Raw genomic sequence first — 25,428 nt, 5'->3', positions numbered from 1 at the left:
AGTACACGTATGGAGGACAAAGGACAGCATTCAGTGTGTAATCTCTGTCTTGTTTGAGGAGGGTCTCTTGCTGAATGGCACTGCATTTACAGGCTGGCTGGCCCACAAGCTTCTGAGGATCCTCTTGCCTCTGCTCCAATCTCACTGTAGAAGACCTACCACTGTAGCAGACTGCTAATATGCCCAGCTTCATGTAGGTTTGGAGATCCAATCTTAGGGCCCTATGCTTGCTTGCTAAGCGATTTACCCACTGAGTCATCTCCTTTGCCCTTAATTTTTTAGAAGGTCTTTATCCAGCTAGCCTTGAACTTGTGATCTCCTGGCTCAGCCTCCCATATGCTGAGTTTATAGGTGTCTATCACCTCATCTAGGAGTACCTCACAGTTATAAACATGCAGCAATGATGGCCGGACAAGCTATTTGGGAATACGCGTTAAAGTGTCACACATTCCACCATTACCTAAGAAAGCCACAGCTGCTGCCTAGCGTCCTTGACTGAAATTTCAGGAGAACGTGATAGAGACTGACCCCACAGCTCTGTTTAGTGAGCCACATTTCTATTCCGACACTGTACTTCTCCGTGAAATATTTACATCCTCCACACAGAACCAGCCATCTATTCATTCAGTGACTACCGGACGTCCTCTGATGTCACAGCCACGCTCCTTCCGAAAGGCAATCTTCCTAACCCTGTTAAGTAATCAGTGGCTTCTATTGCATTTGCATTTGATCAATAAACCTCTCTCGAGTCAGAAACACTCGGGTCTCGAAGGTCAACCTTTGCTCCTGGCTCTCCCAGCAGTGCTGGCAGTGTCTGAAGGTCCCACAAATTCTGAAGGCTGCTTTGTCACAGCCACACAGCAATGAGTATCAAGAACCCAAAATGCATACAAACAGCCCGTCAACAAAACCCCATTCATGTCTCTTCCATAAGAAACTTCCCTTCTGGGTTGGGGATTTAGCTCAGTGGTAGAGCGCTTGCCTAGCAAGCGCAAGGCCCTGGGTTCGGTCCCCAGCTCAGAAAAAAAAAAAAAGAAAGAAAGAAAGAAAAGAAAAGAAACTTTCCTTCTGAGCTGAAGGGGCATGCGACCCCATAAGAACAACAATATCAACCAACCAGAGCTTCCAGGGACTAAGCCACTACCCAAAGACTATACATGGACAGACCCTGGGCTCCAACTTCATATGTAGCAGTGAATAGCCTTGTTGGGGCACCAATGGAAGGGGAAGCCCTTGGTCCTGCCAAGGTTAGACCCCCGGTGTAGGAGATTGTTGGGAGGGCAGAAATAGCGGTAGATGGGGAGGGGAACACCCATATAGAAGGGGAGGGAGAGGGATTAGGGGGCTGATGGACAGGAAACTGGAAAAGGGAATAACATTTGAAATGTAAACAAGAAATACCCAGTTTAATAAAAATGGAAGGGGAAAAAAAAGATTAAAAAAAAGAAACTTTCCTTCTTCAGCCTTAATTCCCTGACAAACTTCTGCGTTTCTACCTCTGATATTTTGTCTGCCATTTTTATTAAATGTTATCTTTTAAAAGGTTTATTTATGTACCTTTACATATATGGGTGCTGAGTGTACATTTGCACGCCAGAAGAGAGCACTGGATTCTATGGAAATCACAATTATAGATGGTTTTGAGGCACCATGTGGGTATTAGAAATTAAACTCAGGACCTCTGGAAGATTAGGCAGTGCTCTTAACCATGATTTATCACTCCAGCCCCAAGGATATTTCCTTTGTGTGTGTGTGTGTGTGTGTGTGTGTGTGTGTGTGTGTGTGTGTGTGTGCTTTCTGTTTTGTTTTGTTTTTCCAGACAAGGCTTCTTTGTGTAGCCTTGCTGTCCTGGATCTAGCTTTGTAGACTAAGCTGGTCTTAAACCTCAAGAGAGCTGCCTACTCTGCCTACCAAGTGCTGGGATTAACATGTATGGAGGACAACGGACAGCATTCAGTGTGTAATCTCTGTCTAGTTTGAGGAGGGTCTCTTGCTGAATGGCACTGCATTTACAGGCTGGCTGGCCCACAAACTTCTGAGGATCCTCTTGCCTCTGCTCCAATCTCACTGTAGAAGACCTACCACTGTAGCAGACAGCTAATATGCCCAGCTTCATGTAGGTTTGGAGATCCAATCTTAGGGCCTTATGCTTGCTTGCCAAGAGATTTACTCCACTACTGTCTGGCTCCTTTTAAAGATTATTATTACACACACACATATATGTATATATATGTATATATTAGTGTGTTGTATAATTTTAACCGTCAGCTACACACAACCTAGAATCGCCTGAGAAAAGAGTCTTAATTACAAATGTCAGTGGGTTAGAATCTTGACTGTCAATTGACCCAGACCACTGTGGGTGGCACTAGGCAGAGGGTCCTGAACATTTCAAGAGCTCAGAAATCGAGTTGAGTCTACAAGAGCAAACAAGGAAAGATCTATATATTTGTTCTCTTGACTTTTGACTTCGAATGTGATATTTGAAGTCCCTGACCTGAATTCCCCACAACAATGGGCTGTAACTTAGAGTTATAAAAGGTTGAATAAACCCTTTCCTTCTGTGGTGGTTTGAATAGATTTCCCCCCCCATAGACTCCTGTGTTTGAATGCATGGTCAAAAGGCATTGCACTATTGAGAGGTGTGGCCTTGTTGAAGGAAGTGTGTCACTGTTGGGGTGGACTTGAGGTCTCCTATACGCAAGCTATGCCCAGTGTGACACACAGTCTCCTTCTGCTGCCTCTACAGATCAAGATGTAGACCTCTCAGCTCCCTCTCCAGCACCATATCTGCCTGGATGCTGCCATACTTCCCACCATGATAATGGGCTAAACCTCTAAACCTGTAAGCCAGCCTCAATGAAAAGTTTTCTTTTATAAGAGTTGCCATGGTTGTGATGCCTCTTCACAGCAATAAAACCCTAACTAAGACACTTCCCTAAGTCCCTTTTGGTCAGGATACTGTACCACAGTCACAGATATGGTAATAGGTGGCCAATGGCACAATTACTATGATCTTATAATTTAAAACTGACACTTCAGCTCACACTGACACCCTTTCTTCTTGCCACCCCAACACCATGCTGACCAACACTAGTGGAGTTTCTACTGACCCCTAGAATTTCATGCATATTGCACCTATTGGCTTCTCTTGGTGGCTTTAGAACATAGCAGAGTTTTTACTACAGATAAGACGCTCAAGATCCAGAAAATCAAGAGAGCTGCCTGTTGTCACTTAGGAGTGAAGGGACCTGACTTGAATATCAGGCCCCCTTTTGTTGATTTCAGGACCCACAGAGATGCGAATAGTTGGTTTGCAGAGTCCTGAAAGCTAGCCACAGCACACCCATTGGGCTCAATGACTGCCCCCCCAAAAAAATGCAGACAGAACTCTTGCTAAAAATCAGTCTTCAGGGAGATCTTGCCACTTAGCTTCTTGAGATAAAGGGCTTTTGAAGACCAGACACTTTTACTGCAGGGAGGTCCAGCAGGGAACATTGGACTGTCTCTTCACCTCTGAACTCCCTCAAAGTCCTGACAGGAACTCTACAGTCTTCCTGTTCTCTTTCTTTGGTGCAGGTCATAAAGCATGCAAGTTTTACTATATTTATCTGGGAGGGCAGATTTAACAATTCTCCTTCCCCTGAGATTCATTCCTAGCACCCTTTGTCAAGCTCATCTTTAAAAGGCTCCTCCCAGAGACCATGTGATCAGAAGGAGCCTGTCACTCAGAGGTGCTAGGAGGAACTTTTGGTGGTGCTGAACATCAGTCTCTGGTCCCCATCCTTCCAGGTCCCATCAGCTTGCATAGCATCTTAGGGACTTGCTGGTCCTCATGGACTTAGCTACCAGACTCTGAATTCTACTCACAGAAGGTTACAACTTCAGTCATTGGCCTCATTAGCTAGGAATGTGTTGTGTCTCCCCGTTTAGCTCACACCTTCTGTGACACTCAGCGGTGTGGGAGGGGGAGCCTCTTAATCAATTTAGTGGTTGACCAAGATCTGAGGGAGGATGCTTAAAAGATTAGAGCCTGTGGCAAATTATAACAATGTGTAATGAACCGCTCAAACAAATGCCACTGGACTTATACCCAGAAACACCTTAGACAAACAAGTCGCCCTCTTACAGACCTAGAAATCAGAAAGTTGGTCTCCTCTTACACCACAATACATTTCAGGCTAAGGTAGTGCTGTTCTGAGTCATATGAATGAGAGCTTTGTGGGCACCTTAAAAGTATTTACAAAGACACCAATTATACCATATATAATGTGTATATAAGGGTTATACACTCATTTAGTCTTAAGGTCCATAATCTTTGCACATGATTCCAACCTAAGGCCAACCTAGAGTGGAGAACCCGCCCCTGTGTGTGTTCCGTTTTCTGAAACAGAAATACTTAAATCCACCCACACAGGACATGGACCTGAATGAGTTGCAGTGGTTTTTATTTACAACAGCTTAAACTAGAAAGGATTTGAATGTCCACACCACGGAAGACAAATTAACACATTTGGATATTTTCATACCCTGTAGCATTTATTTAGCAACAGAAAAAGAATAAAAAATATGTTATACAGAGACAGAAAGAGAAAGTCTCAGAACAGTATTCCGAGCACAAGCCCAAAGCGCTCATCAAAGATGACCGTGTCTACACAGATCTAGAAAAGCTTTCTCTTATCTCCACTGTCCGGATGGACCAGTGGCTGCTGTGGGTGACTGTGGATAACTTTGCGGAGTTTGTTTTCAACCTGTGGTAGCTCAGCCTCCACATGTTCCCTCTACATATAAAATTGCCATTACATCCAAAGACCTAAATTCTCAAGCCAGTATACTACCAGCCCTATTTCAGAATCTCTCGTCTCCTGAGCATTACTAGACATCTGCCCTGCTGATAGATCCTGAATGCCTTGGTGATACCAAGTGAAGTTAGTTTTTTAAATAGCGAGACATCGCAACCTCTCTTTTGGGCCTGAATCAGTATAGCACTTCTGGAAATCAAGCTGAGATGTTGTATTAGTATTGGAAACGTGTTTCTCTCAGCATCTCTGTACTAGGAGGAATAAACATGCAAAGACACGAGTTGCACTAAGGAAACAGTGTCTTCCAGACACATTAGGGCTCATGCACTTACAACGTCAAGAGACTGACATCACGCTCCAGACCTACACATGTTCAAACAAGACAAAAGAAACCAATGGAGCATCACTGGGTATATCAACCACACAACAGGGCAGGCCCAATACCCAGGAATAGTTGACCAAAACAAAATGGACTCCATGATGTTTTGGTTGGTTGGACTTACTGGATTTTCTGCTTGTTGTTTGGTGTGTGTGTGTGTGTGTGTGTGTGTGTGTGTGTGTGTGTGTATGTGTGTGTGTCTGTGTCTGTGTGTGTTTGAGAAAGGAGAATGAGAGAGAGAGATAGAAAGAGAATGAATGAAAGAGAGAGGAGAGAGGATAACACTGGGGAGGTAAGGAGGTGAGGAGGATCTGGGAGACATCAGAGGAGAAAAAATAATCTGATCAGAATATATTGCATGAAAAAAATTTAGCAATTTTTTTGAAAGAGATGAGTCACACAAAACACAGCAAGGAATGTTCACAGCACACAGACACAAACTGCTGCTCTGTCCCTCTGCAATGGAGAGGGCTAACTGTGGCTACTAAGCTAATCAGAACACCAGACAAACTCAGCCATCCTGCTTGTAAGCACCATCCTAAGGCATATAACTCAAAAGCAAGGGGAGGCGCTAATCATCAGTTGTGTATCCTGAGTCATAATCATCAACACACTACACACACTTCAAGTTTCCTGTATGTTTCACTTCTCTTGTGTATAAGAATAGACAAAAAAAGCATGCAGCAAATGTCAGTTTGAGGATAATTTAGCACATGTTCATTTTGTCAGTAGAAATAGAATCTAACGGATATCAGTAAAGGAGTAGTTAGAGTGGCATAAACCAGAATACTGGCAACAACAACAAGTACTAGTGACTTTTGGGGCAACACAGCTGCTCCTCTGTGGCTGGTGGGAAGGTGAACAGCCTGGCCGCTTTGGAAGGCAACCTGCAGGCTACTCACAATTTGTGCATCCTTCCCTTACAGTTCATCCATGTGCCATGGGTCAGCATCGACCCAAAGGATTTAAACTCATATGACACAAAGGCACATGCATTTATGACAACTCTATCTACTGTAAAAATGACTAGATGTCCCCTCAATACGTCAATGAATAAAAAAAAAATTCCGGACAACAGAATAGTATTCAGCCCTCATAAAGGAGAGGAATAAACTAAACTGTATTTTCCCTCCCTTGAGCTGTTCATTCTGGGTCTTTTACCAGATGCAAAAATAATGAACACCGTAACTAAATCTCAGACTTCCCAGAAGTGGAATGCCAAGGGAAAATGGCTAAGGTGCTGGTATAATAATTAAAGCATCTTATTCAGAAACACCACCTATATAACATGAAATGGCATTTCAGTCAAGGACAGACTGCATACAAGTGTACCCCAGGAAGACTAACGAATGTTATTGCCCAGAGATGCCATAACAGCTTCGAGATGCACCACAAAGCCCACGAACCTAGCATTCTGCCCACTATATAAAAAACACAGTGGCGAGAGGGTTCAGTGGCTTTGCCTGACATCCTAAGTTTGATCCCTGGGACTCACATGGTAGAAAGAGAGAACCAGTTCCCACAAGTTGGCCTTTGACTAACACATGAATCCTGTCACACACACAAACTCACACAAAATGATGATTAAAATGTAATTTTTTTTTGGTTCTTTTTTTCAGAGCTGGGGACCAAACCCAGGGCCTTGCGCTTCCTAGGCAAGCGCTCTACCACTGAGCTAAATCCCCAACCCCTAAAATGTAATTTTTTTTTTGATTTTTTTTTTTTATTAACTTGAGTATTTCTTATATACATTTCGAGTGTTATTCCCTTTCCCGGTTTCCGGGCAAACATCCCCCTCCCCCCCCCTTCCTTATGGGTGTTCCCCTCCCAACCCTCCCCCCATTGCCGCCCTCCCCCCATAGACTAGTTCACTGGGGGTTCAGTCTTAGCAGGACCCAGGGCTTCCCCTTCCACTGGTGCTCTTACTAGGATATTCATTGCTACCTATGGGGTCAGAGTCCAGGGTCAGTCCATGTATAGTCTTTAGGTAGTGGCTTAGTCCCTGGAAGCTCTGGTTGCTTGGCATTGTTGTACTTTTGGGGTCTCGAGCCCCTTCAAGCTCTTCCAGTTCTTTCTCTGATTCCTTCAATAGGGGACCTATTCTCAGTTCAGTGGTTTGCTGCTGGCATTCGCCTCTATATTTGCTGTATTCTGGCTGTGTCTCTCAGGAGCGATCTACATCCGGCTCCTGTCGGTCTGCACTTCTTTGCTTCATCCATCTTGTGTAATTGGGTGGCTGTATATGTATGGGCCACATGTGGGGCAGGCTCTGAATGGGTGTTCCTTCAGTCTCTGTTTTAATCTTTGCCTCTCCCTTCCCTGCCAAGAGTATTCTTTTTCCTCATTTAAAGAAGGAGTGAAGCATTCACATTTTGATCATCCGTCTTGAGTTTCGTTTGTTCTAGGGATCTAGGGTAATTCAAGCATTTGGGCTAATAGCCACTTATCAATGAGTGCATACCATGTATGTCTTTCTGTGAGTGGGTTAGCTCACTCAGGATGATATTTTCCAGTTCCAACCATTTGCCTACGAATTTCATAAACTCGTTGTTTTTGATAGCTGAGTAATATTCCATTGTGTAGATGTACCACATTTTCTGTATCCATTCCTCTGTTGAAGGGCATCTGGGTTCTTTCCATTTTCTGGCTATTATAAATAAGGCTGCGATGAACATAGTGGAGCACGTGTCTCTTTTATATGTTGAGGCATCTTTTGGGTATATGCCCAAGAGAGGTATAGCTGGATCCTCAGGCAGTTCAATGTCCAATTTTCTGAGGAACCTCCAGACTGATTTCCAGAATGGTTTTACCAGTCTGCAATCCCACCAACAATGGAGGAGTGTTCCTCTTTCTCCACATCCTCGCCAGCATCTGCTGTCACCTGAGTTTTTGATCTTAGCCAATCGCACTGGTGTGAGGTGAAATCTCAGGGTTGTTTTGATTTGCATTTCCCTTATGACTAAAGATGTTGAACATTTCTTTAGGTGTTTCTCCGCCATTCGGCATTCCTCAGCTGTGAATTCTTTGTTTAGCTCTGAACCCCATTTTTAATAGGGTTATTTGTTTCCCTGCGGTCTAACTTCTTGAGTTCTTTGTATATTTTGGAAATAAGGCCTCTATCTGTTGTAGGATTGGTAAAGATCTTTTCCCAATCTGTTGGTTGCCGTTTTGTCCTAACCACAGTGTCCTTTGCCTTACAGAAGCTTTGCAGTTTTATGAGATCCCATTTGTCGATTCTTGATCTTAGAGCATAAGCCATTGGTGTTTTGTTCAGGAAATTTTTTCCAGTGCCCATGTGTTCCAGATGCTTCCCTAGTTTTTCTTCTATTAGTTTGAGTGTGTCTGGTTTGATGTGGAGGTCCTTGATCCACTTGGACTTAAGCTTTGTACAGGGTGATAAGGATGGATCGATATGCATTCTTCTACATGTTGCCCTCCAGTTGAACCAGCACCATTTGCTGAAAATGCTATCTTTTTTCCATTGGATGGTTTTGGCTCCTTTGTCAAAAATCAAGTGACCATAGGTGTGTGGGTTCATTTCTGGGTCTTCAATTCTATTCCATTGGTCTATCTGTCTGTCTCTGTACCAATACCATGCAGTTTTTATCACTATTGCTCTGTAATACTGCTTGAGTTCAGGGATAGTGATTCCCCCTGAAGTCCTTTTATTGTTGAGGATAGCTTTAGCTATCCTGGGTTTTTTGTTATTCCAGATGAATTTGCAAATTGTTCTGTCTAACTCTTTGAAGAATTGGATTGGTATTTTGATGGGGATTCCATTGAATCTGTAGATTGCTTTTGGTAAAATGGCCATTTTTACCATATTAATCCTGCCAATCCATGAGCATGGGAGATCTTTCCATCTTCTGAGGTCTTCTTCAATTTCTTTCCTCAGTGTCTTGAAGTTCTTATTGTACAGATCTTTTACTTGCTTGGTTAAAGTCACACCGAGGTACTTTATATTATTTGGGTCTATTATGAAGGGTGTCGTTTCCCTAATTTCTTTCTCGGCTTGTTTCTCTTTTGTATAGAGGAAGGCAACTGATTTATTTGAGTTAATTTTATACCCAGCCACTTTGCTGAAGTTGTTTATCAGCTTTAGTAGTTCTCTGGTGGAACTTTTGGGATCACTTAAATATACTATCATGTCATCTGCAAATAGTGATATTTTGACCTCTTCTTTTCCGATCTGTATCCCTTTGATCTCCTTTTGTTGTCTGATTGCTCTGGCTAGAACTTCAAGAACTATATTGAATAAGTAGGGAGAGAGTGGGCAGCCTTGTCTAGTCCCTGATTTTAGTGGGATTGCTTCAAGTTTCTCTCCATTTAGTTTAATGTTAGCAACTGGTTTGCTGTATATGGCTTTTACTATGTTTAGGTATGGGCCTTGAATTCCTATTCTTTCCAGGACTTTTATCATGAAGGGGTGTTGAATTTTGTCAAATGCTTTCTCAGCATCTAATGAAATGATCATGTGGTTCTGTTCTTTCAGTTTGTTTATATAATGGATCACGTTGATGGTTTTCCGTATATTAAACCATCCCTGCATGCCTGGGATGAAGCCTACTTGATCATGGTGGATGATTGTTTTGATGTGCTCTTGAATTCGGTTTGCCAGAATTTTATTGAGTATTTTTGCGTCGATATTCATAAGGGAAATTGGTCTGAAGTTCTCTTTCTTTGTTGTGTCTTTGTGTGGTTTAGGTATAAGAGTAATTGTGGCTTCGTAGAAGGAATTCGGTAGGGCTCCATCTGTTTCAATTTTGTGGAATAGTTTGGATAATATTGGTATGAGGTCTTCTATGAAGGTTTGATAGAATTCTGCACTAAACCCGTCTGGACCTGGGCTCTTTTTGGTTGGGAGACCTTTAATGACTGCTTCTATTTCCTTAGGAGTTATGGGGTTGTTTAACTGGTTTATCTGTTCCTGATTTAACTTCGATACCTGGTATCTGTCTAGGAAATTGTCCATTTCCTGAAGATTTTCAAATTTTGTTGAATATAGGTTTTTATAGTAAGATCTGATGATTTTTGGAATTTCCTCCGAATCTGTAGTTATGTCTCCCTTTTCATTTCTGATTTTGTTAATTTGGACACACTCTCTGTGTCCTCTCGTTAGTCTGGCTAAGGGTTTATCTATCTTGTTGATTTTCTCAAAGAACCAACTTTTGGTTCTGTTGATTCTTTCTATGGTCCTTTTTGTTTCTACTTGGTTGATTTCAGCTCTGAGTTTGATTATTTCCTGCCTTCTACTCCTCCTGGGTGTATTTGCTTCTTTTTGTTCTAGAGCTTTTAGGTGTGCTGTCAAGCTGCTGACATATGCTCTTTCCTGTTTCTTTCTGCAGGCACTCAGCGCTATGAGTTTTCCTCTTAGCACAGCTTTCATTGTGTCCCATAAGTTTGAGTATGTTGTATCTTCATTTTCATTAAATTCTAAAAAGTTTTTAATTTCTTTCTTTATTTCTTCCTTGACCAGGTTATCATTGAGTAGAGCATTGTTCAATTTCCACGTATATGTGGGCATTCTTCCCTTATTGTTATTGAAGACCAGTTTTAGGCCGTGGTGGTCCGATAGCACGCATGGGATTATTTCTATCTTTCTGTACCTGTTGAGGCCCGTTTTTTGACCAATTATATGGTCAATTTTGGAGAAAGTACCATGAGGAGCTGAGAAGAAGGTATATCCTTTTGCTTTAGGATAGAATGTTCTATAAATATCCGTTAAGTCCATTTGGCTCATGACTTCTCTTAGTCTGTCTACATCACTGTTTAATTTCTGTTTCCATGATCTGTCCATTGATGAGAGTGGGGTGTTGAAATCTCCCACTATTATTGTGTGAGGTGCAATGTGTGTTTTGAGCTTTAGTAAGGTTTCTTTTACGTATGTAGGTGCCCTTTTATTTGGGGCATAGATATTTAGGATTGAGAGTTCATCTTGGTTGATTTTTCCTTTGATGAATATGAAGTGTCCTTCCTTATCTTTTTTGATGACTTTTAGTTGGAAATTGATTTTATTTGATATTAGAATGGCTACTCCAGCTTGCTTCTTCTGACCATTTGCTTGCAAAGTTGTTTTCCAGCCTTTCACTCTGAGGTAGTGTCTGTCTTTGTCTCTGAGGTGTGTTTCCTGTAGGCAGCAGAATGCAGGGTCCTCGTTGCGTATCCAGTTTGTTAATCTATGTCTTTTTATTGGGGAGTTGAGGCCATTGATATTGAGAGATATTAAGGAATAGTGATTATTGCTTCCCGTTATATTCATATTTGGATGTGAGGTTATGTTTGTGTGCTTTCATTCTCTTTGTTTTGTTGCCAAGACGATTAGTTTCTTGCTTCTTCTAGGGTATAGCTTGCCTCCTTATGTTGGGCTTTACCATTTATTATCCTTTGTAGTGCTGGATTTGTAGAAAGATATTGTGTAAATTTGGTTTTGTCATGGAATATCTTGGTTTCTCCATCAATGTTAATTGAGAGTTTTGCTGGATACAGTAATCTGGGCTGGCATTTGTGTTCTCTTAGGGTCTGTATAACATCAGTCCAGGATCTTCTGGCCTTCATAGTTTCTGGCGAGAAGTCTGGTGTGATTCTGATAGGTCTCCCTTTATATGTTACTTGACCTTTTTCCCTTACTGCTTTTAATATTCTTTCTTTATTTTGTGCGTTTGGTGTTTTGACAATTATGTGACGGGAGGTGTTTCTTTTCTGGTCCAATCTATTTGGAGTTCTGTAGGCTTCTTGTATGTCTATGGGTATCTCTTTTTTTAGGTTAGGGAAGTTTTCTTCTATGATTTTGTTGAAGATATTTACTGGTCCTTTGAGCTGGGAGTCTTCACTCTCTTCTATACCTATTATCCTTAGGTTTGATCTTCTCATTGAGTCCTGGATTTCCTGTATGTTTTGGACCAGTAGCTTTTTCCGCTTTACATTATCTTTGACAGTTGAGTCAATGATTTCTATGGAATCTTCTGCTCCTGAGATTCTCTCTTCCATCTCTTGTATTCTGTTGGTGAAGCTTGTATCTACAGCTCCTTGTCTCTTCTTTTGGTTTTCTATATCCAGGGTTGTTTCCATGTGTTCTTTCTTGATTGCTTCTATTTCCATTTTTAATTCCTTCAACTGTTTGATTGTGTTTTCCTGGAATTCTTTCAGGGATTTTTGCGATTCCTCTCTGTAGGCTTTTACTTGTTTATTAATGTTTTCCTGTGCTTCCCTAAGTGTGTTCAAGTCTTTCTTGAAGTCCTCCAGCATCATGATCAAATATGATTTTGAAACTAGATCTTGCTTTTCTGGTGTGTTTGGATATTCCATGTTTGTTTTGGTGGGAGAATTGGGCTCCGATGATGGCATGTAGTCTTGGTTTCTGTTGCTTGGGTTCCTGCGCTTGCCTCTCGCCATCAGATTATCTCTAGTGTTACTTTGTTTTGCTATTTCTGACAGTGGCTAGACTGTCCTATAAGCCTGTGTGTCAGGAGTGCTGTAGACCTGTTTTCCTCTCTTTCAGTCAGTTATGGGGACAGAGTGTTCTGCTTTCGGGCGTGTAGTTTTTCCTCTCTACAGGTCTTCAGCTGTTCCTGTGGGCCTGTGTCTTGAGTTCACCAGGCAGCTTTCTTGCAGCAGAAAATTTGGTCTTACCTGTGGTCCCGAGGCTCAGGTTTGCTCGTGGGGTGCTGTCCAGGGGCTCTCTGCAGCGGCAGCAACCAGGAAGACCTGTGCCGCCCCTTCCGGGAGCTTCAGTGCACCAGGGTTCCAGATGGTCTTTGGCTTTTTCCTCTGGCGTCCGAGATGTGTGTGCAGGGAGCAGTCTCTTCTGTTTCCCAGGCCTGTCTGCCTCTCTGAAGGTTTAGCTCTCCCTCCCACGGGATTTGGGTGCAGAGAACTGTTTATCCGGTCTGTTTCCTTCAGGGTCCGGCGGTGTCTCTGGCAGGGGTCCTGCCGCTCCTGGGCCCTCCCCCACGGGAGCCCAGAGGCCTTATACAGTTTCCTCTTGGGCCAGGGATGTGGGCAGGGGTGAGCAGTGTTGGTGGTCTCTTCTGCTCTGCAGCCTCAGGAGTGCCCACCTGACCAGGCGGTTGGGTCTCTCTCTCACCGGGTCTGGGAGCAGAGAGCAGCTGCGGGCCGGGCCTAAAATGTAATTTTTAAAAGTACATGACATGCCTCTGTGAATAGCTCATGGTGCCCAATATCAATAACCAAGGAAGGGGTGCGTTCATGAATTTCCTGACTACACTTTCCTCATCTTAAAGCCTATGCCTTATTTATAGAAGATGACTACCATCAAAAGCTAGGCCTTGGAACCCCAGCGGAGCAATAGGAATGCCACTCCATCTACAAAACTTTCAACCCAAAATTTGTCCTGTCTACACAAAATGCGGGGATGGGGGATGGAACAGAGCCAACCAATAACCGGCTGAGACCCATGCCATGAGCAAGCACCAATCTGTGACACTATTAATGATACTCAGTTATGCTTGCAGTCAGGAGTCTAGCATGGCTGTCATCCGAGAGCAGCACTGATTCAGAGGTGAATGTGAGCTGTCGGCTCAAGTGCTCTCTCTTTACCTGAGGATTCTCTTCATTCTTCCTTCTTCTTTCTTCTCATTCTTTCTCCTCCCTCTCAGCAGAGAGCCTGAACCAATGGCCCCCAAAAGCCAAGCAGAAGGTCTGTTCCTCCATTCCTCATTCCTGAGAACCGCATCTGCTTCCTTTATTATGGCGTGATTAGCTCTGATTGATGGGGAAACGTTATTCCCCAGAAAGAGAGGTTGAAAGTAAAACAAGAGAAGAGACAGCACATCCACTTCAGGGCAACAGCAACCATCGGCACCTGTGGGGATCAACAGCCCTGTGATGCTCTAGGAGCAGGGACAGTGGCATGATACCCCTTAAGCAACCATGCCGGAACGACTAGGTTCCACGCAGCAGCTGATTCAGACAGATGCAGACACCCACAGCCAAAGAGTGGATGGGGCTTTCAGAAACTTATGGAAGAGTTGGGGGAAGGATTGTACGGCCCCCAAAGGGACTAGGAACTCCACAGGAATAGAGTCAACTAACCTGGATCCTTGGGGCTCTCAGAGTCTAAACCACTAGCCAAAGAGCATACACAGGCTAGACCTAGGCCTCCCCACATATATGTAGCAGATATGCGGCTTGGTCTATATGTAGGTCTTGAACAGCTGGAATGGGAGCTATCCCAAAGGCAGTTGCCTGTCTGTGGGATATGTTCTTCTAGATTGGCTGTCCTATCTGGCCTCAGTGGGAGAGAATGTGCCTAGCTCTGCAGAGACTCGATGTGTCAGGGTGAGGAGATGGGGGAGGGGGCTCCATCCTCTCAGAGGAGAAGAGGGGGAAGGATTGTGGGAGGGGGAGCCCGGGAGGCAGACAGTGAGCAGGATGTAAAGTGAGCGAATAAAAATCATTTTTAAAAAGAGTTATGCTTTATCATGACATAACATGTAATACCTTATAATTCTGTAACATGTGATGCCTTATCATGCTGTAACATGTAAGGCATCCAGTGTCAGCCACGTTTCCCATCTGGAAGAAGAGGTCATGTGAAGAAGCTGACCACCACATCCGGGCAAGGTCTCCTGGCAACACACTTCTCAGAACAAACTCCTGGTCAGGTGAGGTGAGTGCACCCAGCATGTAAAACACCAGCAGCAGCAGGCAGGGTCCCAGCTACAACAGGGAAGGGGAGGAACAGACGACTGTTGGCAATGCCTGTGGGTCTCACAGCACAGAGGCTCCGTGCATGGGTAACATTTGGGTTACAATAATTACTCTTTAAATTTTACTTATATAAGAACACTCATACAAGCTTGTAAATCTAAGAACCCATCTGTATGCATCAAAAAATTACACATGCTCTGAGCCTTTGAGAGTGTTTCACAGCCCGATTTCAGTACTTAACCATCTCCAGAAACCTTGGCAGATGACTCTTTAGGATGCATTTTTAAGCCCTGGGAAACAAGTAACATTATACTCAAGCTGGGGCTTTTTTTGAGAGCACTGAAAATGAGGCATAGCATTGCGGTAGCCTGACACAGCTGGGCTTTCACTATGTAACTCTAACGGTAACTGTGCCTCAGTTGGGGATCCATGGTCCCCCAATGTCACCTCCCGCGGTAGAGAAAAATACAGACACGAGCTCTTGGTTGCCTTCTGTCTCGAGTCATAGGTAAGGATTTACTACCGGACTAATCCACGGGAGCTGGGGAACATTAGCCAGACAGCCAGCAAGCCATTCTGCCACAACACAGCTCGTGGCTGGTCAACAGGCATCGATGAGGAAAATCTGAGGAAAGGAAGGGCTCGTGGGAAATCAAACTCGTGGGAAATCAATACTGAGAACATAGGGATCTTCCTCTGTGTGGCCATGAGGCACAAAGGGGAAAACATGCTGTTAATCATTGATGCTGTGCAAATGCATTATGGTATAGAATATGGAGGAAGAGGTGTGTGCTCCATGCTAAATCCACCCTGTGTAAACCCTCTTATTGTCAGTAGACTGATTGCCTTACTGCCTAGACCAGTTTTCCTTATCACTCAATTTGTTTTCAAAGGTATTAACCTGAGGCTGTAAACTGCGTGGCCATCGTCAGAAGGTCGCTGCCCACAGACAACCTGTCATGATCCTCAGTATAGAAAGGATCCCAGTATCCCTTAGGCTAATTGCCATCGGACGCCTCTGATTCCCCACATCCTCTCATCTTTTCCAGGTTACCTTCTTATAACTTTCCCATCTTTATAATTCTCCAGAGCTGTAGGACAGGGCTTCATTCTTATTCATTTCCGTCTCTGAAGACATTTGTATTTAATCGTGATAAACGCCCGTAATAAGATCGTAAGACACACTGGTTCCAAACTCCAGGAAACACCACACTGAAGGCACACCCATGCTGCCGTGATTGTCGGGGACCCCGAGGAGGAAATGCATGGCTGACTTTTGGTGCAGAGGCTGATGAGCTGCAATCCCATAGTTCTCTGAGACCTGAGCCATGTCCAACTGGAGGCTGTGACATATCAGTGAGGGGCCTCAGACAACACCACCGAGGGTATAAAAAGCATTCAGAGCTCATGTGTAGATGTGGATGCTCACTAAGAAGAGCCTCCCTAACTAATCCCCAAGCACGGCCGTATAGCAGACAGTTTGCATTACCCATAGGATGCTTCCTGTGGACCCTACCCATCGTTCAGTCAGTCTTCTAAGCCCAATTTCTCTTTTCCCTGCAGCTTGCAAAGGCTCAGTAGACTCAGTGGAGCTAGGCATCGTTTCCCCCTTATGCCAATTAACTTGGAAACCTTAAAGCAGACCACAGCTCTGAGTCTCACCACAAGAGGCTTCTGTGAGCCCATCCACCATGGGCTTTGCTCTTCCCATCATATGACACAGCACCAAGCGAGATGGAGCTGACCTGCCACCTTCACCACAGGCACTTATAACATTGTCTGAGAAGACTGCAGGTTAACCCCATAGGAAAGCCCTGCCTTGGCGTCCGATCTCCACACACCCATATCTGACAGGGCAGGGACAAGGGCAGTCAGTCCTTCTGGGGCCCAGTCTTGCCCATCTGCTCAGACGATCACAGCCACATTTCTGAGACTATGCTTCTCTTCCCTGTTTTTGGAAGCCTAGCTCAGGCAGGTCCTGGAACCCTGTCTAGTTAATATCTACCCGCATTGATCGTGTGTGCCCCCGCCCCATTACCGCCTGGGCCGTTGAGCTCATTGAAAACAAATACGCCATCAGCCACGCACGATGCCCTTGGTGATATATACATGCAGATTCCTTTCCACGCCGCGGTTGCAAAGGCGTGGGATTTAAAAGTGTCCCTAAGCACTCCACCCTCACTAGAAGAGAGGCTTTATTTTTTTTTTATTTCTATATTTTTTTTATTAACTTGAGTATTTCTTATATACATTTCAAGTGTTATTCCCTTTCCCGGTATCCGGGCAAACATCCCCCTCCCCCCTCCCCTTCCTTATGGGTGTTCCCCTCCCAACCCTCCCCCCATTGCCACCCTCCCCCCACCAGTCTAGTTCACTGGGGGTTCAGTCTTAGCAGGACCCAGGGCTTCCCCTTCCACTGGTGCTCTTACTAGGATATGCATTGCTACCTATGAGGTCAGAGTCCAGGGTCAGTCCATGTATAGTCTTTGGGTAGTGGCTTAGTCCCTGGAAGCTCTGGTTGCTTGGCATTGTTGTACATATGGAGTCTCGAGCCCCTTCAAGCTCTTCCAGTTCTTTCTCTGATTCCTTCAACGGGGGTCCTATTCTCAGTTCAGTGGTTTGCTGCTGGCATTCGCCTCTGTATTTGCTGTATTCTGGCTGTGTCTCTTAGGAGCGATCTACATCCGGCTCCTGTCGGTCTGCACTTCTTTGCTTCATCCATCTTGTCTAATTAGGTGGCTATATATGTATGGGCCACATGTGGGGCAGACTCTGAATGGGTGTTCCTTCAGTCTCTGTTTTAATCTTTGCCTCTCTCTTCCCTGCCAAGGGTATTCTTGTTCCCCTTTTAAAGAAGGAGTGAAGCATTCACATTTTGATCATCCGTCTTGAGTTTCATTTGCTCTAGGCATCTAGGGTAATTCAAGCATTTGGGCTAATAGCCACTTATCAATGAGTGCATACCATGTATGTCTTTCTGTGATTGGGTTAGCTCACTCAGGATGATGTTTTCCAGTTCCAACCATTGAGAGGCTTTATTTTTGGGTTTCCAGCTTCAGGGGTTGCAATCCATGGCCATCCAGCTTCTGCTAGGTGCTAACACCGCCTGAGAGTCCTGGCTAGGCACTGGACCCATCTCCAGAACAGCTCCTCGCCGTGGGCTTGAGTCCGGCCACAGTTCTGGAAGTGTTCTTTAGCCTGCCTGCTTCAGTCACTTTCTCCACAGCTAGCCTGAAGTCTGAAAGGAGGCCCCTCTGCAGGGATCTTTAGCCCTTCTTGTTTGAGTGATCAAGGGGTAGGCAGCGAGGGTCTGCGTGATGAAGGATCACCCACCGTGTCTAGACTTATAGCCTAGATGACAGCCAGGGAGCGTCTCAAAGAGAGAGCACGCCATGTGCCAAGTCTAATATCACCCAGTCCGGTTCTGAACAGATCTTCCGGCCGACCAACAGACCCTGTGTCTGCATCTCCTCTCAGCAGCACCCAATCCTCTGGTTCTAGACCCCACTGCTCAAGTGGTTTGCCTCATTCCATACCTGCCACAGCTGGAGGGGACCCCTATGACAGGCTTAAAGTTACTGACAGAGGGTGTAATTATTACTGTGCTGGGATTGCTGTAGAGGGGTATCTCACGCTACTTCAAAATCAGTACACAACACAGTCGATTTGGGGATATTTTTTCCCTTCAGTTTTTAGAAACTTTTAAAGTTAATGTTTATGCGTTATCTAGAAGCTGGAATACATTCATAGGCTACAAAGGAGGAACAAGAGTCCTGGTGAAACTGAGATTTAAGCACGGCCGACCTTCACTTAGCAAAACATCTTGAAAACTGCTGTTCTGCACCCATGCACAATTTTCTGTGGCTTATTATTTTTTTCCTCCTCGAATGTGAGCATCATTTTCAATCCTTTGCTAAGGCATGCTAAGCATGTTCCCGTAAGCAATCCTTACATGTCACTTCATTGGTGCTAGGGACACAGTCTCAGCACAGGGGTCATTAGCTCGGGGGATAATGGGCCTACAAGACTGGCTGGCTATTGCTAAGGCCCTCCACATCTTCAGAGTGTACGCTTAGAGTGGCTTCCATGACGACAACTTGATCAAATTAGATCCATTTTCCCAACGATCCCTTTCTCTGTGTGATTCCAAAGTACAGTTGGCAAACCTTGAATTCACACAAAATTGGAAGAACAAGTGGAGTTGGCATTGTGGCCCTTACTGCAGGTTGCCATGGTCACCACCAGCATCAGCAGCCATAGAGAGACCTGGCAGTGGGTTCCAGCCCCAGCTTCCTCCTCACTGCCTCAGCCATACACACAGCTCCATAGCCACAATGAAACTGCACCTGCACAGAGGCCCTAGCTCCCCTTGCTGCTGGACCACATGGCTTCTCAGCCTAGTGGCTGCCCATCACCTCTGATCCATTAGCTCGGCCTTCTCTGGCTAGCTCCTGCATGCCGGCAGAAGTCTATCCCTCCAGTGAGTTCCTTCGCCTCCATCCATGGGTCTGTCTCACCCTAGAAAAGAGGTGCATTGTGAGAAATGACCTCCACTCTTAGAAGGAGGTCAGGGTGGTTCATTTAGGCTTGGGAGTAGGAAAACCTATCAGACCCTGACCTCTGACAGTGCTGACCTACACGCCTCATTTCTCAAGTACTGATCAGAGCTTGCCCACTGGTTACTAAGTGAGAGGTGCCATGAGAGATAACTCACAGAGTAGGCAGGGCTGTCTTGTCTGTCTACACTGGAAAGCTGTGGCCAGCTATGTGCATGATTTAGATTAGGGGTGGGAAGTAAATTGGTTTGGTTTTTGCTTTTCCTTTTCTTTTTTAGCTTGGATCAAACACATTCATTTCTGAAGGTGCAGACCAGGCATCTATGGACACTTTGGGTTGTGTTATTAACGTGCCCAAATAAAACACAGTCATGATTAACTAATATCTAATATTGTGGGCAATAAAACCCAGAAGGCCTCAATCTCAGACTGATTCTCCAAAACCAGACAGAAACAGATGTGCAAGTCCTATCACATGGGTTGAGCAGGTTGTATTTATGTTTTTAGGAATAGCATATTACTGATTATATAATATATTCTTAATTAAGAAGGAAGGGAAATAAGATATAACTGTGTCATAATCCCCACCCGGCTTTTTTTTTAATATACACAACAGATGGAGAACTGGAGCCACTGGTCTCACCACCCCTCCCTCAGCATCTGTCAGCTCTAACTGCCGTACCTCCGAGCTTCCACAAACATCTGTCCCCACAAATTAGAACTCATCTGTGCCCTATCTACCCCTGTTTTATGACAACCACTTACCTTGCCTAAGTCATCTTGGCAGTCTGAAAGGGAAGCTCTGGCAACCACTGCTTCCTGTGGTTCTGGCTAACACATACATCCTGGTTCCTATGGTTATATCAGAGATCTCAGCTACTCTCTCTACGGGCAGGTGAGTCGTCTACTCCTGGCTCTTGAACCACTCGCTTTAGTGAGGAATTTATCTAGTGGTTCCCTGCTGAACAGAATCCCAAAATAAGGCCCTTTTAAAGATGGGATTCTGTGAGGAGGTTTGCAACCCCATAGGAAGAACAATATCAACCAACCAGACGCCCCAGAGCTCCCAGGGACTAAACCACCAACCAAAGAGTACACACGGAGGGATCCATGACTCCAGATACATATGTAGCAGAGGATGGCCTTGTCTGCCATCAATGGGAGGGGAGGCCCTTGGTCCTGGAAAGGCTCGATGCCCCAGTGTAGGGGAATGCCAGGGCGGGGAGTCAGGAAGGAGTGAGTGGGTGGGTAAGCACCCTCATGGAGGCAGAGAGTGGGGGAATGGGATGGGATGGTGGGGGGGGGGTCTGAAGAGGAAACCAGGAAAGGGGATAACGTTTGAAATATAAATAAAGAAAATATCCAATTAAAGAAAAGATGGGATTCTGGCCTTTTGCCATGAAGTTGGATTTTTGCTATAGGCTTTCTGTATGCATTAATTAAGGTTTACAGTTGAAGTCATCAGAAACCAAGTCCCTCTAGACTCACAACAGAACCACAGCGGCAGAGTGGTACCAGGTAAAACAGGGAATCAATGAAAAGTCCAGCAAGTGGGCTAGAGTCAGTAGAATCCAGAGAGCAAGGAACATTCCAGAACATACCAGAAAAAGCACCAGAAGATGCTTCTGCTCCAGAAGTCAGAGATAACCCCAGACCCAACTGCTACCCTGTGGAGCCCATCATCTTGGGCTCAAGGTCACCGGTTGACCAGGAACAAATCAAGGCCTTCAGAGAACAAAGTAAGGGAGGCCTGAGAGGTGACAGATCCCTGACCTGGGGCTTCTCAGCATTTATGAGAATACAGTCTCTTCTTTATAAATGTCTCGGCCTCAGGTATTCTGTTACAGCAATGCAGGAGAACTAGACACATCTCCCAGAAATGCTTGCGGCTAGATGAACTATGTGGCAAAGGTCTGGCCAATGAGGAAAGGAATTGTGTTCAGTTTACCAGTCTGGTCCCTAGAGAGAGGAGCAGGCTATCCTCTTGACCAATTTATCTTTCTTGTTGGAATAGATCATAAAAAAAATTCTGCTGTTATATTCTTGATTACTAAGTTCTTTCTCTGTTCTCTAGCTGTTTTATTTAGTAATATTGTGTATGTAATGTATGAGACTGTGGGGGCACATGTATGTGCCACAGCATACATTCTGTGTGTGTGTGTGTGTGTGTGTGTGTGGTATGTATGTGTGTGTAATGTATGTGTGTGTAATGTATGTGTGGTGTGGTGTGAGTATGTGTATGTATGTATATGGTATGTGTGTGTGCGGTGTGTATGGTGTGATGTGTGTATGTATGTGTGTGTGTGTAATGTATGTGTGGTGTGGTGTGAGTATGTGTATGTATGTATATGGTATGTGTGTGTGCAGTGTGTGTGGTGTGGTGTGTATATGTATGTATATGGTGTTTGTAGTATGTGTGTGGTGTGTATGTATGTGTGGTGTGGTGTGTGAATGTATGTATGTGTGTGTGTGTAATGTATGTGTGGTGTGGTATAAGTGTGTGTGTGATGTATGTGTGGTGTGGTGTGAGTGTGTATGTATGTATATGGTGTTTGTAGTATGTATGTGTGGTGTGAGGTGTATGTATGTATATATGTATGTATGTATATGTATAGTGTGTGTGAGAGAGAAAAAGAGTGGGAGGGGGAGAGAGAGAAGGAGGAGAGAAGGAGGGAGAGGAGGAAGGAGAAGAAGAAGGAGAGGAGGAAGGAGGACAGGAGAGGAAGAGGGAGAGAGAATTTGAGTGTGAAGACACACGTATATGCCTCAGCACACATTGGGAATTCAAAGGGTGACTTCTGTTATTCACCTCTCCTTCTATTTTATGGGTCCCAAGAATCACACTCAAGATGTCAGGCTTAGGTGGCAAGACCTTTCCCCACTGTACCACACTGCCTGCCCTAATTCTCATTCTTAAACACTTCCTCTGCTTGTATTCTTCAGATCCTTTTCATTGCTGCAATAAACACAACCAGAAGCAACTTGGAGAGGAGAAAGTTCGTTTCAGCTTACAACTCTCGGGCCATACTCCATCCCCGAGGGGGGACAGGACAGGAAACTGGGCACAAGGGTCTGAAGCAGCGGCCATGGGGGATGCTGCCCACTGACTTACCCTCATTCCTCGGGCTCGTTCAGTTTGCTTTTTTATCCAACCACCAGCCCAGGGTTTGCTCTGCCCATAGTGAGCTGGACCTGAGCACATCAGTCATTAATGAAGAAAAGGCCGATCTGAAGGAGTTAATTCCCCAGTCGAAGTTCTCTCTCCTTAGATGATCCTAACATGTGACAAGTCGACAAAAAAACACAACAAACCCAACACATTTGACCCCTTGCCAAATCAAGGCACAAATGCATCACTCATAACCTTTCTTTTTTTAATTATCCCCAAGGTCTTATGTAAATAACACAATATAAAACATAGTATGACTTTAAAACTCTCGCGGGGGTTAAACTTTCAACACTGTTCAAATCCGAGTTCTCTGTTTAAAAGGTTTTTAAAAGTCTGAAGTCCCTCATCACAGGCTCCTGTAAAATAAAAAATCAGTTAAACAGGGCTAGAGAAAAGAGAGAAATAGCTCACTGATTAGGAGCACTGACTGGTCTTGCAAGAGGAGCCAGGTTTGGGTCCCAGCATGCACTTGGCAGCTCTCAAGCATTCTCTGCAACTCCAGTTCTAGGAGATCCAGGGACTCTTAGCCTCTGCAGACAGTGTATATGTATGGTGCACATATGTGTATGTAGACAAGCATAAAATAAAATAAATCTCAAAGGGGTGGGCGGAGAAATGTCTCAGTAGTTAAGAGGACTTGCCACTCTTCTAGAGGACCTGAGTTTAGTTCCCAGCATCCATATCAGGTAGCTTCGCCACTTTCTATAATTCCAGCTTAGCATTGTCTTCTGATCTCAGAGGGCAACTGCGCGCACACACACACACACACACACACACACACAAACACACACACACACACACACACACACACAAAACACGTCACATGTTTCTTATTTCAAAAAGGAAGGACCACAGCAAAATCAAACGGAGCAGCATAAATACCTTAGTGTCTTCTGGTACTTGAGGCTCATTCATGATCTTCTGAGTTCTTCTCTGTCTAACTCTGCCGTCTGCACATAGGGCTGGCTTCCTTCTAAGGTCAGGCCAATTCCACTCCACACCTTCTTGATGGGCATCCCATGGTCCTGACATCTCCAGTGTGGGGTCTCCACAGGCTGCACTCTCATAAGTGGCTTCCTGGGCTCTTTTCAGGGACTCCCAATTTGCCACACAGCCCAAGCCTCAACTGATCTCCTTGACACCTGCAGTCCTGGGGTTTTCACTGTTACCGCGACTGCTCCTTCATCAGCGACCTCTCCTGGACTCTTTCTGTGCTAAGCCTCAGCTGCTTTCCATGATCCCCTCAATTCTGCAGGTCTCATGCTGCTAAAGCCAGCTCCATGTGGGAGACTCTTACACACAACCAAACTCAGCTGCCAGCATCAGATGCAGCCTTGGCCCCCTCTAGGCCCATCACCAACACCAACACCAGGGACAGAGGAGAGAGAGGGAGGGAGAGAAGGAGGAATAGAGGAAGGGAAGGAAGAAGGAGGGAGGGGAAGAAGGAAGGAGGAAGGGAGAGAGGGAGGGAGGGAGAGAAGGAAGGAGGGATAGAGGGAAGAAGGGAGGGAGGAATAGAGGAAGTAGAGGAGAGAGGAAGGGAGCTCTAGGCGGCTATAAAATGAATGATAAGCAAGTTTGCTGAGTTGATTTGATCTAACCCTGCCAGGCCTCTTTTAAGACACACACCTTCAACCCTAATCTGAATTCCAGGCATAAGGCTTAGAGGTGAACCTCAGAGAGAACTTGTGATTCCCTTGACAAACTGTTTCCGCTCTCCAAGACTCTGAATCGGGTGCTTCTCATGTACAGGGTCTCCTCTTCCACATTCTAGGATCAACAAATCACAAAAGAAGCACTAGCTGTTAACAGCTCACCCCTGGCACCATGGTTTAATATAACATTTGAAACCTGGAGACAGAAAGAAATGAGTACAAAGTCCTGCTTGGTTCTGGTGTTGTGCCTGGCAGACAGATCACTGCAACTCAACTTCACCACCTGAATTAAAAGAAACTAGGCTGCTCCTGTCCAAGGCTCCTCCTGTCTGCTGTTCTTAGCTTTCACCTGAGGCACATAGGTGTCACAGTAGATGTGTGGTGCTCAGAGGACAACCTCCAGGGTCAACCCCTGCCTTCTACCTTGTTTGAGGCATTTGCCATTTTGTCTACTAGGCCACCTGCCCAGCAGTCTCCACCTCCTGTCTCACAGTAGAGAGGCTAGGATAACAGACACATACTTCTCTACCCAGCTTTACTAGGTTCTGGGGATCCAAACCAGGTATTCCTCTTGCTTGTGTGGCAAGCACTTTATCAATTGAGCCATGACCCTGGCACCTCTTCCGGCTTCTTTTTTTTTTTTTTTTTGGTTCTTTTTTTTTTTTTTTTTTTGGTTCTTTTTTTCGGAGCTGGGGACCGAACCCAGGGCCTTGCGCTTCCTAGGTAAGCGCTCTACCACTGAGCTAAATCCCCAGCCCCTTCCGGCTTCTTAATAATCCAGTGCAGACCACAGAGTCTGTCATGAAGCAGAGGCAGACAGGATGAGATGCCTTGGGAGATGGTGGAGAAGCAGGCTGGATGCCCGCCCCTCCCAACGGCTGGAAGTAGTTACCACAGGGAGGGTGCTGTTCCTCCACCAGGATGGACCAGAATGTACCTGGTGAGAGAAACAAGCTGAGAACAGATAGCACAGGGAAGACTGTCCTTTGGATGGTTTTTGCACTAAGAGAAAAAGAGAGACAGAACTGGAGAGGAGGAGGTCTGGAGAAGTGTCTGTGTAAACAGAGTGAGCACTCTGTGTACTGAGGGACTATTCTAAAAGGGAGGGAGGGAGCACAGGGGCTGCAGATGGAGATGAGAAGAAACGGTGGGAACCTCGTGGGAGAAGCAGCAAGACAAGCACACAGGCAGGACAGGC

This window comes from Rattus norvegicus, chromosome 11 (genome assembly GCF_036323735.1).
Source record: "Rattus norvegicus strain BN/NHsdMcwi chromosome 11, GRCr8, whole genome shotgun sequence".
Lineage (NCBI taxonomy): Eukaryota > Metazoa > Chordata > Mammalia > Rodentia > Muridae > Rattus > Rattus norvegicus.
Note: the sequence above shows the minus strand (reverse complement) of the source record.